The sequence below is a fragment of the Marmota flaviventris genome, chromosome 1, assembly GCF_047511675.1.
Source record: "Marmota flaviventris isolate mMarFla1 chromosome 1, mMarFla1.hap1, whole genome shotgun sequence".
Classification (NCBI taxonomy): domain Eukaryota; kingdom Metazoa; phylum Chordata; class Mammalia; order Rodentia; family Sciuridae; genus Marmota; species Marmota flaviventris.
In genome coordinates this window covers 49,629,007-49,645,535 of record NC_092498.1, presented here as the reverse complement: position 1 = coordinate 49,645,535, position 16,529 = coordinate 49,629,007, and the positions used below count along the sequence as shown (strand labels likewise).

The following is a 16,529-nucleotide window of genomic DNA, read 5'->3' as shown; positions in this document are numbered from 1 at the left end:
TTTGCCACCTACTCCTCTGACACAGCATTAATCTCCAGGATATGTAAAGAACTCAAAAAACTTAACAATAAAAAAAGTAAATAACCCAATCAAATAAATGAACATGGAAACTGAACTGACACTTCACAGAAGAAATACTATACGTCAACAAGTGTATGAAAAAATGTTCAACATCACTGACAACTACAGAAATGCAAATTAAAACTTCACTGAGATTTCATTTCACTCCAGTCAGAATGGCAATTATCAAGAATTCAAGTAACAATAAATGTTGGCGAGTATGTGGGGGAGGGGAGATACACTCTATACACTGCTGTGGAAATGCAAATTGGTGCACCACTCTGGAAAGCAGTATGGGGATTCCTTAGAAAACTTGCAATGGAACCACCAATTGACCTAATTATCCCACTGCTTGGCATACATCCAATGGACTTAAAATGAACATACAGTGACACAGCCACAACAGTTTTTATAGCAGTTCAATTAATAACAGCCAAGCCATGGAACAAACCTAGATGCCCTTCAACAGATGAATGAATAAAGAGACTGTGTTGCATCTGCACAATGGAATACTAGTCGGCCATAAAGAAGAATGGAATTATGGCATTTGCTGGTAAATGGATGGAACTGGAGACTATCATGCTAAGTGAAATAAGGCAGTCCCCAAAACTCAAAGGCCCAATGCTCTCTCTGATATGCGGATGCTGACTCACAATTGACAGTGGGGAGGGAGAAGTTGAGTTCACAGGATTGGATAAGGGGGGTCTGGGGTAGGGTAGGAGGGATAGGAAAGGGAAAGATGGAGTGAATCAGATATAACTTTCCTATGTTCATATATGAACACACGACCAGTATAACTCCACATCATGTACAGCCACAAGAGTGGGAAGTTATACTCCATATATGTATGATATATCAAAATACATTTTACTGCCATGTATAACTTTAAAAAAAAGCTTTCATTATTATTATTGATACCATTTGCATCATGTGTTATTTTTATCCAACCAATTGTAAGAGTGCCATACCTAAAACATTAGCTAGTTCAGTTTATAAAAACACTATACTAATCCCCTTGAGAATAAATAGTCTTGTGAATGTCAGTGGATTTTCTTCTAGTCTGCTCTCAATCTCTTCCTTACCTCTAGTAACATTACTTACATACATGGTTTACTTTGAACCACAAACATGAATAAGCAAAATTTGTGTAACTCAGTCTCTTCGGTTTATCATGGATTCTTTATAAAACTTTTTCAGTGGCCCTAATACTTAATGTTTAAATTTCATTAAATGGTTGATGAGAGTAATATATTAAAGAAATTTACCAAAGAACTTAAAATGCAAATGTAAGTAAAGTGAGACATAGAAAATCAAGCTAGAAGCTTAAGACATTAGAAAAAAAAAATCCAAAGCAATAAAGAGTATGGAAGCAGCAATTACTATGCTTGCTTTATACACTTTTAGGCAAAGACTGTAACTCCTATGTTTTCAAATTAAATATATAACTTAAAATATCAACCCTTTAGCTTTCCTAACCTGTTATATCTTCAGTATAACCTCAGTTAAATAGATACCAACTAGAACAGTAGTAATTCACTTCTAGGTCTTGCCTAGAACTGTTGTTTTTTTTTTTTTAAGTCAATTATGCACTTTTACTTTTTTACATGTCAGTTGCCTCCTCTTTTCTCTAAATCTCAGATTAAATTTTGAGTCATTGGTGACATGAACGTTCTGCTTGCAATGTGACATGAATTTGTATTGTAACAATTAGTTGGTAAAACAGGGCTCTTTGTCAACATATTGAAGAATCTTGTGCCAGAAGACCCAACCAAAAGCTTTGCTTTTTTTTTCTAGTTGTTTGTTTTAATGGGAGGTCTGTGGGCGTGCAGGAACAAAAAAAGATCTTTTGTTTGAAGTTGGCCTGTACCTTTATAGTGAGCTCTATTTTCCTGCATTCTTTAAGATAATCATGAAATATTTTCCCCCAATAGGCAATAAACCATCAGTTGTTTACCTGTAGAAGTTAACAGGCATTTATATAACAGATAACTGGTGAGCAGAAAGAATGTTATGTGTGAAAAAGCAATAACAATATTTCCACCTACACCTCTGATACAGCATTAATCTCCAGGATATATAAAGAACTCAAAAACCTTAACATTGAAAAAATAAATAACCCAATCAATAATTGGTATGTTAGCATAGAGATTCCTTTAGAATTATAGGATTGAGAGCATCCCTTAAATACTTTGGCATCATTCTTTTCTGTTAAGTAAGCAAATGATTAACACTATGAAGTACAGATAATGATGGGTGGTGTAGTGGCGGTTAGCACGTCTGCCTATATAGGACCCATCCAGTGTGCTAAGTGGTTTATTGTATATTGTTTCAATTAATCCCCATAAGATCCTAAAAATTTGTTACTGTTATTATCTCTGATTCACGAAAGAAAACTAAGAGATATAATTTTAGGTAACCTGTCCAAGGACATAGAACTAGTGTATTTACCAAATTTAAACCCAGAGAGTCAAGTTTAGGGATTATTTAAACTTGTGAAATTCAGCAATTTCTATTCATGGTAAAATATAGGAAACTAACTTTGAAAAAAGTGGGTACAACAAAGATTGTCTTTAAGTATGGCACTTAAAAGCTCCATGAGGTCTGAAACAAGGAACTTCGACTATGAACAAATGTACTGCATCTGCTGCTTTAGTTTCAGTTACATGAGATATGCATGTACCTTGATGTGTAAACTGTATGGTGAATAAACTGTACCATCTTGGGGAACTTTTGATCTTTCAGAATGGTGGGGTCTGAAGGCTTGGCATCCTAAAATCCTAACCCTCAAGGTAGAAAAATTAGGAAGTGGAAACTTTGAAAAGTGAGTAGGTCATAGGGCAGAACCATTTAAATGGGATTAGTGCTCGTATCAAAGAGAACTCAGAGACCCTCCTCGCCCATTATACAACATGAGGACACAGCAAAATGACACCATCTATGAGACAGAGAGAAAGAAGGCCCTCTCCAAACATCAAATCTGCCTCAATCTTGGGCTTGCCAGTCTCCAGAATTCTGTGAAATAAGTATCTTTTGAGTTTTGAGTCACCCAATTTATGGTGTTTTGTTGTAGCAGCCCAAGGAGACTAATACATTGTGCTTTTCTGCCATTCACTTCAAAACTCAGTTGGCATAGTTATCACATAAGAATGTTATAATATTGAATAAGATACAACCATGACCTCATAATGTATACATCTCTGGTACACAGGATGAAAGGTTCATGAGGATAATTGTTTTCTTGATCACTGCTCTAGATCCTGCACCTAGAATAGTACACATATTCTTGATAAATATCTTGAATGAGTGAGAGAGATTCAATAGTGTAGACCTTGGGTTTTAGATTGTACTCAGAGTGAATATGAAAAACAAAAGAATATAGAAGGTCCTTAATTATGCCAGAGAATTGCCTTTATTCTAACAAACCAAATAAAAAATTTTATACAAATTAGTATATTAGTCTCTTTATAATATAATTATAATTATTATATTATAAAGTAATATAATAGATATATAGCAAAAGTCTACTTTAAAAAATCTTATAATCTGATACCAGAGTATCCTCAGTTGTCTTGCCAGAACTGCAAAGATTGAAGGGTGTCTCCAAATTGGATATGGTACCCATTAATCACAGCCAAATCAGGTATAGAAAGATTACACTATGGTGTCCAGCTGAAAAGCTAAACATTACAAAATGAAACAATATCCCAAAGTACATCATCAGGAGAAAACTAATTCTAAGAAGGCCATCACATAAAAGTGTAAGAGATATCTGTCCCAATAGATGTAGATCTCAATGTACAAATTCAAGAAATATGAAAAAAGGTAATATGACGCTTCTTAAAGTTTATTACTCTAGTAACATATACCAGGGTATGAAAGTGAATGAAATACTAATAAAAAAATTGAAAGAATGATTTTAGAGCAGCTCAATGAATTCAAGAAAATAAAACGATGACTGAAATAAGGAAGGATATGATTGAGAAATTCAGCAAAGAAGTAGAAATATTAGAAAAAAAACAAAGTGGGTGGTCTCATATTCAATGCATTTAGATTATATTATAATCATTATATTCTCTTTATAACAAACACTATTAGACCCAGAGGGGTAGATAGTCCCTGATACAATAATAGTGCTTACTTCAACAGCCAGTCTCAACAATAGTTGGATCATCTGGGCCAAAAAACAAATTAGAAAAAAAAAAAACCCTCAAATTACATTGTAGAGCAAATGGACTTAACATTTTTAGGATTTTCCATCCAGCTGTTGTAGAATACACATGCATTTTTTAAGTGCATGGAACTTCTAGGATAGACTATATATATAGGACACAAAATGAATCTTCAGGAATTCAAAAAAATTGAAACAATATCCTGTATCCTGTTTCATCACAATGGGATGAACTAGAAATGAACAGCAAGATAAACTGTATAATTGATAAAAACATGTAGAGCTAAAACAACATACTTTTGAATGAACAGTGGAGCATTGATGAAGTCAGAGGGGAAATTTAAAAGTTCTTGAACAAATGAAAATAGAAACAACATACAAAAATATGTGGGATACAGAAAAAGCAGTATTAAGAAGGAAAAAAAAAACAACAGACCTCAAACAACATAAAGGTGCATCTTAGTGTCTTAGAAAAGAACAAACCAATCTCAAAATCTGTAGACAGAAAGAAATAATAAATAATAGCTTCATATCCACCTATAGAAGATTGAAGCCTGACCCCTCCCACCTTGTAGAAAAATCACCTCAAAGTAGATGTAATAGTAGTAGATGAAATAGATACTTAAAGGACAATGCAAGAATTAATGAAGCAAATCTTGGGTCTTTGAAAAGATACAATTTTTTTAAAAAGACAAATCTTATTTAAAAAGAAGAGAGAGAAGACTCAAAATTAGAGGTGAAAAAGGAGGCATTAAAACAGACCATAGAAATTCAAAGGATCATCAGGAAATATTTTGAAAAATTATCAGATAAGAAATAGGAAAATTTAGAAGAAAGGAAGAGATTTCTGAACACATATGATCTTCAAAAATTGAGCCAAGAGCATATTTTAAAAATTGATCAATAGCAACTGATGGTATTGAAACGTGATTTTTTTTTAAAGTCTTTTAACAAAGGCAACCTCAAGATTGGAATGGGTCACTGATGAATTTTACCAAACTTTTAAAGAAGAGGTAGCACCCATGCTACTCAAAATATTCCATAAAACAGAAATAGAAGGAACCCTTCCAGACTTACTGAGACCAGTAATATCCTGACAAGGACACCACAAAAAAGAAAACTGTAGCCCAATATCCCTCATGGACATAAATGCAAAAGTCCTCAACAAAATACTGACAAATTGAATTTGATAGTACGTTAAAATCATCATGCATCATGATCAAGCTGGTTTTATTCCAAGTATTCAAGGATGTTTCAGCACACACAAATAATAAATGTAATACATCTCACAAATAGAATCAGGGATCAGAATTTCATGATTATATCAATAGAGACAGAAAAAGCCTATGATAAAATTCAATAGACATTGCAGGTACGAGTCCTGAATAAAGTATAGAAGGATCATATCTCAACATAATAAAGTCGTCTACATATGCCAAACCCATAGCCAACATCATAGTGAATGAGGAAAAACTGAAAGCACTTCCTCTAAGAGTATGGCAAGTGTGTCTACTCTTACTGCTCTTATTTAATATAGACCCATAAATTTTAGCCAGGGTAATTGGGTGCTGAGAGCCATAGCCAAGTAGGAATGATGCATGGCAATTTCCTTGTCAGCCTACCCCATGTTGCTTAGAGGGAGGACTCTCCATTGTGGAAATGGGCTTGCCTTGGACCCAGGTCATTTGCAGTGACATTGCATGAATGTTTGAGAAAGGTGACCCTGCTCAAGGACCAGGGTGGATCCAGGTTTAGGGTGGATCCAGGTTTAGTGTAGATCCTGCTGGATTAGGGTGGTTCCAGGTTTAGGGTGGATCCTGCTGGGATTAGGGCGTATCCTGCTGCCTCAGGCGCCTGCTCTTTGAGTTCCCATTGAGTTCTCGCGGGATACAGAGAGTATTTGGGATGCAGATCCTGGTGGAGTGTGTGGATTTTTCCCAGAACATGCGTGTAGAGTGCCGGTGACAGTTCGAGAATAAAGAGTTGCTGTTTGAATCTACAAGGCTGTGAGTGGCTCGTGATTTTGTGCCCAGCCAGGCTGCGGCAATTGGGCAACAGAAAGAAATCAAAAGCATACATACAGGAAAGAAGAAGGTCAAATTATCTGTTTGCAGATGATATGATTCTATGCAATGGAAAACCTATAGTTTCTACCAATAGATTATTAGTACTAAAAAACAAATTTAGTAAACTAGCAGGATGAAATCAGAAAAAAAAAATTACTAGCTCTCCTATATACCAATAATGAATTCACTGAGAAAGAAGTTAGAAATGCAGTACTATTCACAATAGCAACAAAAATAATCTAAGAATAAACCTATCTAAGGATATGAAAGATTCCAGGAAAATTATAACCACTGAAGAAGACACTAAACAGTGGAAGGATCTCCCATGTTTGTGTTTTGGGAAAAAAAAAAATTGTTAAAATGTTTATATTACCAAAACCAATCTACAGATTTAGTGCAATACCTATCAAAATACCCATGACATTCTTCATCAAACTAGAAAAACAACCCTAAAATTCACAAACAAAAGATCTCAGATAGCTAAAGCAATCTTAAGCAAAATGAGAAAATCTGATGGCATCACAATCCCTAATTTCAAAGCAGAGCCACAGTAACAAACACATCATGGTATTGACATTAAAACAGACAGGCTGATAAGTGGATCAAAATAGAGAACCCAGAAATTTGCATCATCACCCAACTAGTTCTCAAAAAAAGGGGGGGGGGCAAAAACAAAGTTTGAGAAAGGACAGCTTCTTCAACAAATGGTCTGGAAAGCTTCATATCCACCTTTAGAAGATTGAAACTTGACCCCTCTCACCTTGCAGAAAAATCACCTCAAAATAGATCAAAGACCATGCTATAGTCCTGAAACTTTGTAACAACTAAAGGAAAACATGGGAACCACTTCAGTAGATTGGCACAGGCAACAGTTTCCTGAATAGAACTCCAAAGTTTTAAAGAAGAAGTAACCCAATAAAGGAAATAAAAGCAGAATTGATAAATGAGATTCCATCAAGTTCCAAGCAGCATAGCAATGGAAACAACAAACTGAAGAGACAACTTATAGAATAGGAGAAAACTTTTGCTAGCTATTAATCCAACAGAAGATTAATATCCAGAATGTATGAAGAACTAAAAAAACTTAACACAGCAAGTAATACTGTTAAAAAACACAAATGGTCTAAATTGACACCTTTCAACAGAAAAAAATACAGAAGGTCATATATATATTTAAATACACACACACACACACATATACACATCTCCCAATGGAGTGTTAATTTTGAGGTATAAAGAAATATGAAGATTGTGTCATTTGCAGGAAAATGGATGGAACCAAAGAACATTAGACTGGGAAGGGGTGTAAGAGAGAGCAGAAGAGGAGTGAATGGATAAGATCAGGGCACAATTTTATGTGTATCTGGATATATGTGAATCCTATTAATTTTATATGTGTTAATTATCATTCTAAATTTATATTGAGAGATAAACACAATCCTCGTAAAGGGGAAAAAGTTAATCTACATTGTTTTTTAACAACTGCCAAAAAATATCTCAAGGCAATATCCAGAAATTTTACTAAGAAACCATAGAGCAAAATGAAGAAAATGCTTATTTTTTGTGCTCAATTTTATTATTATTATTTTTTTCAGTGGGGTGAATAACAGGGATTGAACTCAGGGGCACTCAACCACTGAGCCACATCCAAAGCCCTATTTTGTATTTTATTTAGAGACAGGGTCTCACAAAATTGCTTAGTGCCTTGCTATTGCTGAGGCTGGCTTTGAACTCTCAATCCTCCTGCCTCAGCTTCCTGAGTCACTAGGATTACGGGCTTGTGGCACCGCGCCCATTTCTCATCTTTATTTTAAAAATATACAGATACTCTATGTATATTTTTAATGTAGAATACAAACACAAAATTAAAAAATCATATTGTGATGACTCATAGTAGAAAGATCTCAGTTTGGACCAAATTACCCAGGGATGCTTTTGGGGGCTTGCAGGATTCAACTGCATATTGGGGTAAGAATGGAAAGCATTCTGGGTTGGAAAGTTTCCTGAAGTTAAGAAATTTTTGCTTTAAGTATTACTGCTTTGTGATGGAATTTCTCTGAGGTACAAACATTATATATATAATAAATTTAATGCAGTTTCTCCTTAAGATGACCATTGGGGGCTTATGACTTGATATATAGAGAGAGGTCTATATAGATGTCTATATGGACATCTGTAGTCTATTTCTATATATCTTGAGTTAAATAGACACAGATTCATTCATATAAAAGACAATTAAAGGAGGATTTTAACCCAATAAAGGTCGCTTGCTCATATATCAGAAATATTTGTTACTTTATGGTTACATATTATTCCATATTTAGTACATTTTTCTCAGGAAAAAATATGGATGAAATTTATTCTTGACTTTTAGAGAGAGAATCTAAGGCAGATGGCCTCTGATCCTGTGATATTAAATAAGCCTTTATCTGGACAACTGTTGTCAGTGCCATTCTTAACAGAGGGAGAACTTGTCAAATCATTGCCTGTTCCTTCTTTTTTTTTAAATATGGTGGTTGTGTAAAGCAAAGAAGCTGTTGATATATCTTAATATTTTGAAGGGTAAGTGCTTAACAAGTCAAACATTTGTCAGGGGCCTTGAACATATTTTATTGTGCTAGTATTTGGACAGGAGGGGCAAAAAAGGATTTTTAAAAATAAATAATATCACAAGATATTCTAGACCAAGTAAAAGTTAACAGATACATAAATATATGAGGCAAAATTGGTACAGAAATACCATGTCATAGGTACAAGTTGTTTTGGAAAGAGAGAGAGATAGATGGGTCTTGAAAAATGTTGAGGATTTTTTTTTAACATGGCAAATGGAAAACAATCCAAAAAAAAAAAAAAAAAGAAAACCAAAAATGAATGACTTTCTGGGATTGGGAAGGAAGGAAACCCATTTATTGAGTATCTACTGAGCTAGTGGTGTGCTTGTTGATTTGTAAATAGATGTGAGAATATGTCATTTAATATTCCCAGTGACTTCTAGAGGCAGGCATTACTTCTCCATCCTACAGATGAGGAAACTGAGGCTCAGTGTGGCTCACCTTCACACAACTAGCATGTAGTAGAGACTGTATTTCCTCTGACTCTGTCATGTAGCCTGTGTTTCAGCGCACTATTTCTGCAGGCATGATGAGTCATGCTCTTTTCTTCCCTGATGCTTTCCAGAAGGAATTAAATTACCTAATAAATGAGATAGGAGTTTGTGAACTGTGAATTAGAAAAATGTAAGGGATCTAAATGGGAAAACCTCCTTGCCTCTGCCCTGTCTTTTCAGACTGCTGAGAGCTCACTGAATTCACTGTAGGAAGGCAAAGTTCATGTAAACTCTCCAGTGACTGATGGTGGCTTAGGAAGTTCTGGAATCTACTTTAGGTTTTAGAACAACTTACAAATGGTAGATCCCTTAAGCAGCTTCCACATCCATTTGGTCCTCACCCTTGAATCAAGAAGAGGAGCAGAATAGCCTTTTAAGAGATTGGAAGAAGTTCTGTTAATTCAGAAGATTATGCTTGTGTTTATTCCCCCCCCCCCCTTTTTTGAGTATGTTGCCTATTCTCCACCCCCTCAAACAAAATTAATGCAGTCTAAATGGTTTAGTATGAAGATATATTTTGATCTAGTCTCAGAGCAATACCACCAATTCTTTATAGATATTTAGCTCCTCTTATTCCTTTAATGCAAAGTTTATAGTGTGAAGTTTCCTCCCCATTATCACTTAGAGGTAATAATGAGTTTCTACTCTGTTGATTAACATTTTATATTCTCTCTGGTAGATTAAGAGGTAGAATTTATTGCTTTCAGTTTAATGTTAAAGTTCTGTAGACCTTAACTTCAATTCAGAATGAAGAAGAGAGTATACTTTGTTTGATTTATGCTCATTAAAAGTTAAATGGATTTGGTAATATTATAAATATGTTCCCTTTTCACTTAGATATGTCTATAAAAATCAAGTTTTGTATTATACCTGTAGAGGAATTAAAAGTTGAACTTGTGCATATTCTAACTATTCTGCACTCTTACTAAAATGATCACTAAGTAGATCCATTGATTGTATGGGGAATATTACAGGTAGTATACAAAATATAATGACATTTCAACTTTCCCTGAGAACCTATGCTGTGCTAGATACTGTGCTAGAATCTAGGTATGAAGATAAAAATAAACTTTGATCTCAGTACTTAAAAATTAATTTAAGGATAGTTTCATAAAGGGCCCTATATCAGCTACTATGCTGCATAATGAACTACCTCAGAACTCAGGGGATTTTTAAAAGAAAACCTTTTATTTCTCAGGAGTCTTGGATTGGCTAGGAGCTTCTTCAAGTCTTGACTAGACCTACTCCTGTGTCTCTAGTCCCCTTAGGACCACGATGGCAGCTCTGCTTATTGAAGCTCTCACACATTTGCCCAGGTATAGATTGGTCTAGAGTGGCCTCAGCTAGGACAGCCAGGCTTTCCTCCAAATCATATCTTCTCCTTTGTCAGGCCAGGCTTATCTGCTTCAGGATAGCAGGATACCAAGAAAGAGAGGTGAAGAGCACAAGGCTTCCAGAGGCTTATAGCTGATACACTGTCTTTTCCAGGGCAGTCTATTGGCCAGCCTTTCACCAGGGTATGCAGATATAGGGGCATGGAGGGGCTGGGTTTGTAGCTCAGTAGTTGAATGCTTGCCTCTCATGTGTGAGGCACAGGGTTGGATCCTCAGCACCACAATAAAAAATAAGATAAAATAAAACAAAGGTATGAGGGGCATGGAAATAAGTTTTACCTCCTAATGTACTTTCTGAATCACATTCCAAGGGGATACCAATATAGAGAGGGAAGTAATTGGGGCAATGTGTGCCACAGGAAAGAACAAAGATTTTTAGAGGGGCAAAGTCTGCATAAGGTCTATGTGCTGTTGTTGTAATAGGAGTACAGGGAATTGTAAGCTATTGGAATTGAAGAATGATAAATTTCAGGACTGATGCTGGTAGAAAATGAGGGATTGAAGGGAGGAAGACTAGGCTGGAGATGCCATTTGGAGAAGTTTAGAAAGTGTTGTTTGGGTAGACAGAACTGTCTAAGTGAATGGGAATGCCATTGTGAGTTCCGTTACTTGTTTTCTGTCAATGGTATGAGTTTAAAGTGAACTAACATGTGGTGGGGAGGTCAGATAAGGTTGTGTTGCCAAATTCTAGACTAGGATAATTATTATGAAGGCCTGAACAATGCCAAGGGAGATGTTCATCCAAGCGGGATAAACCTGACAATCGGAATTACTCAAACAGACCCTCTTGAGCCAAGCACTCTGTTACGTACTTGAGAAACATCAATGAGCATTTCCTTTCTTTAGTGTCACAAAGGCCTTCCAGAGCTTAGGAGGTCTAATATAAGTCTATCTTTTCTCAGGCATCCTGCCATTAATCATGCAGGTAAATAGTTGACAAGAATAATTCCTGGCTTACATAGCTAAGAAATCATGGCCATGTGGCGATTTACAATGAACTGTGTTGGTTTGGGCTGCAGTTTTCCCTCTGATATATTGAATCATCATAGCTTTTAATAATAATGTTATTATTTTGGTTCACATAAATAATGAAGGTTTTGCATAAACTTTCGTGATTTTCTACCTATGTAATGGCCTCTCTGGGCCCCATTTCCAGTCTTTCTTCTATCTTGGGTAGCTGAACTTTCTTTTCCTAAATTCAGCCCGACCTTAGCCTGGTAACAGAGCCCAGATCTAGGAAGGAGACGTATTCAAGAAATATCTCTTTTGAAGCTTCTGTTTTCAGTTGTCAGTGAGACTTGACTCTGGTCTCCCCTTGACCTGGTTTCTCAGTGTCCCTGCCCTTTTCTTCTGCTCTGTTCAAGGTCAGCCCAGCAGTAGTGGCTTCATGAGAGCACACACCACTGCCTACCTTTCTTTGTGCTTACTCTTGGCCTGCATGACCTAAAATCCATGTGCCACCTGCTGCTGAACTTCCTGGACCCTGCGTTCAGTTAAGAGCATTCTGATGGCATGTGTCCCGCATGTGCTTTCTCCCTCCTCCCACCCACCTCACCTAGCTCCATCACACACATCTCGTTCAAATCTACTTTTAATACTCAGATTCATGTGTATTTGTTGCCAAGAAAAGACTCTCCCTCTGCCCCCATATTCCTACAGTGTTACTCAGCTTTTGCATGCATTTGTACCTGTGGTGTTCCAGTGAATGAATTTAGAGGTAATTCAGAAGCTCATATAGAATATTTTTACTAAATCTATTATGTGTTTAGCATAATCAGAACTCTCCTTCCCGGATTTGGAAAGTTAAGAGGAAAAGTGCATTTGTATTTAAAATAAACTTTTTCTCTAATTATTGCATATATTTCTGAGAGACTATGTGGGGGCAAAAATGTTCATGAGGGTTTACGAATTTGCAATCAAATATAGTAAAATTTGAAAGTAAAATTTTCTTATAAAAATGAGTTTCTTCTTTCAGAAAATATTTATTATTAGCATTATTTGCTTTTTGTTGCTCCCAGTAAACCACTTTGAATCCCTATTCTTTTCCTCTCAAATCCCACTATGATTCATTTAATTCTGTGCAGAAAACACATATGGTTGTCATTTTGGAATTAAATGTAAAACAACTGTGTTTTGTGGATTCCTAGAGATCTCTCATAAAATTATAGTTCTGTATTCTGTGACTTTTGGGGCATTTTGATGAAGCCCCTTCAGTTTTTCCTACATCTTAAAGATGGTACCTAAGTGCTGTATCAATGTATTTAGTTGTCTTTCTTTATCAAAGTAGAGCTTCCCAGAAGTATGAGTGATTTTACAGTAGAGATCAAAAAGCAGAAAGGATAGAGGTTAGATGATTTCCCTTCCCCTTATTTAATGATTGTTGTAAGGTTCTTAAGATTTTAATTGCAATCTGTAAGTTATAGAATACACACACACAAACACACACACTTATCTGGTATATAACTCTTTCTCTTACATAGATAAATCCCTGCTTAAGGACAAGGCTATTTCGTGTCTTTTCCCCTTTAATGCAACCTCTGGCTCATGCCAGTACCTTTTGTATAATGCATATTATGTGTTTGTTGTGGTTAATGATTAGTTACGTGTTATTCTTTTGGGAATATCCAGAAATTTAGAGCTTGTAGCTGCCAGTTTGTTCACCTTCTCACCTTCCAGTTCATATCTTCCCCCTTAGTTACAGAGCACTGATGGCTTTACCTTCCCTCTGGCCCTGTACTCAGCCAGGGAAAGGTTTCTCCAAAAAGGATCAAGTGTGATTAACCTAAACCAATCATAATGATTGTATCTGATTTCCAGGGTTTCCTTTAAACATGTGTTTGTGAAATAATTTTAGCCAAAGAGACACTAAGAAAAGTCTGCTTAGTTTCTGGAAAGTTTCCCCCTGCTCTTAAAATGAAATGTGAAAGAAGGAACAACACATTGTGCTTCTGGATGCCATCTGTCTATAGGTGATTGGCGTAGTAGCCACCGTGGGGAATCATGAAGGAGCCAATTTAAGAGGAAAACCAATATACTTCAAGAAGCAGAATGGAAATAGGGATTTTTAAAAACTATTGGACCAACCAATCCTAGTAGTATGTTTCAGTTCTTTTTATTTTTGTAAATGTTATTATTTTAGCTCTCTTTAGCATACCAGCAAGGTTCAACACAATGAAAAGCTTTTAATAGTTGAGTGTTTACAAAAAAAAAAAAATCATGTATTGAATAAATGTTCTAAAAAAAAATACACATTCATTATCATTAGTCAACCATTCTTTCTTTCTCTGCCATTCAACCATTCTGGCCACAGAATAGAAGAGTTTTGGATCTAGTGCTGATAAAGTGGAAGCAATTGGTAATCATACTTGAGGGCTAATAGGTTGCTTGAGCAGATCTCTACTATTTCTATTCTAGGGAGAACTGTAGACCTGGAGTCATATTGAGACACTCATCCTTGGAGGATGAGTTGGTAGTTATAAAACTCACTGCATGATGAGAGCCCAGACCTTATAGTACATCAGGGATGAATGAGTTTGGACTGGTTCCCCTCTCCCAAGGCTGTTCCATTAGCACAGACTTTCTTAATGTTATAATTGATATTTTGAGCCAGATATCAATATCTTTATTGTGTGGGGTCTATTCTCTACATTTAATGATGTTTAGCTGAATCCTTGGCTTCTAGCCACTGTTGCCAGTAGTGCTCCCCAGTTGTGATAATCAAAAATATCTCCAGAAATAGCCAAATATCCCCTGGAAGGCAAAATTACCCTTGTTCAGAACCACTGTGTAAGAGATAGAAGATTGTTTCTCATGAAGCATTTTGTCTCAAGACTCAAGCAGAAGAGAAGGGTGGGAGGTTCTGAATACCAATGCCTTAGTTACTCCATTAGATTGTGAGAAAAATGTAATGAGTGTTTACAAATTGTTCCTTTTAACAAGGAAACTGTTGATTGTGATATGTTTTGATCCAAAATAGAGCTGCTACTTAAATTTTTCCCCCTTCAAAAAATCATCAAAATCAATAAAACAACATTAGAAAAACATTATTTTTAAACCTTATCCCCAAAGGTTAAATTATCAATTTAACAAATAGCCCCTAAGATAATAGTGTTAAACTGTCTTAGTCTTTACTTTGTCACTGTTAACCAATCAGCCAGGAATTCACACCTCATTTAAAAGTAGGAAAAGTCCACCCATATTGACAGCTCAGATTTGAACTGACTCATACCTAAATAAAATTGTAGGAATGGGGTAATTTTACCAATTTCCATTTTATTTTTAAGAGCATATATTAACTAAAATATTATGAACCAGGGAGTATAATAAATGGCTTTTGTCAAAATGACAAACTCTCCCAAAGTACCTATGTTTTAAAAATATTGGAGTCTATCTTGCACATTAGCAAATAGGGCCTTTCTTTTCCTATTTGGAAGCTTTTCAGCATGCCTGGTACACAGATTTCCTCTAGGTATTAGATAAATACTTGAGCAACCTTTGGCAATTTATTGACTCTCTGAAACAGACTTTAGGTGAGGATTTAAAATAAAACAAATATTTCAAAAGGCATTTAAGTTATCTCCCAGGTTTAGAACCCTACAATGTGTTTTCCTTGTTTTTCTTTACCAGGGGATAAAGTCCTCAGTTTAACATTTACGACTCTAAACTCTTAGCCGTTGCCTTTCCTTCCTTATCTCTCCTCTCTTGCCATGTTCCTTCCTGTCATGGGGTTTTAAAGCTACCTGAAATCTTCTTTCCCACTCATTGCATTGGTAAATCCAATTCATCTTGCAAGTCTCATTTTCAAGAGCCATGCTCTGATCCCTAATCTAAGTTTGGCCCTCTTTCCATGTATTCTTTCTCTTGATACTCAATGCTTTGCATTTAGAGCCCTTCCCATACTTTGCAGTTATATATGTGTATGTTGATTAGTTTCAGTTCTGACCTCAGTAGATAATAAAGGCCACAAGAGTATGATCATGTCTGTTTTCTTCTCCAATATATGCTCTATTCTGAGTTTTTACCTAGCACATACTCAGAAACTGCTTCAGTGAAAAAAGTTGAATTGGCAAGATAGGATTGTATCAGGCAAACAATGTATATTTGTACCCCATTCTTTTTATGTTGAATCTTTAGGCCTGGTGCAGGCTTTTTATGTTGGCAATGGGAATGATTTTCTCCTACTTCCCACAGAATGGCAGGTCAAGTGGCATGGAGACCATATATGACAACTGGTGCCTGATTAGGCATGTGTGCTAATACGTGAATGATTTCTATTTTTGCCTTACAGAAAGAAAAATAATACAAAGTAGTTAGGTACTTTTTCATTCTACTCATACATAGGAAAAACTCAAGGTGTTTAAAAAACAAATAGCTCTTAGATATTTATTGCTTTCTAGTTTACTCACATTGGGGTGTGTGTGTGTGTGTGTGTGTGTATCTAGGATCTATATGTGTGTATATATATCTTGACTCATTGCTTAGCAGCTTTCTGGCCAATAGGAGTTGAGTATGCAGTGCTCTAATATAAGCCCCTGGATTGGCTAACTGTCTCTGATGTCATAATTTCCCCATTAAGAAGTCATAATTTTCTTGAAATCACATTGTACTAATAGCACCTCTTGTTATGTTGTTACATTATAAGAAAGATAATCTACCAGAAATAAAAATTCTGGAAGCAGCAAGATATCTCTGTTCCTCACAGACCTTTTCCATTTGTGTGCTTTAGTAATCTACTG

At 35.8% G+C, this 16,529-nt stretch overlaps 1 protein-coding gene across 3 annotated transcripts in view; it reads left to right on the top strand.

Moving 5' to 3' along the window:
* Positions 1-16,529, top strand: part of Cadps2 (calcium dependent secretion activator 2) — a 527,786-nt gene that overhangs the window by 168,182 nt on the left and 343,075 nt on the right. The gene's annotated exons all lie outside the window — the stretch shown is intronic.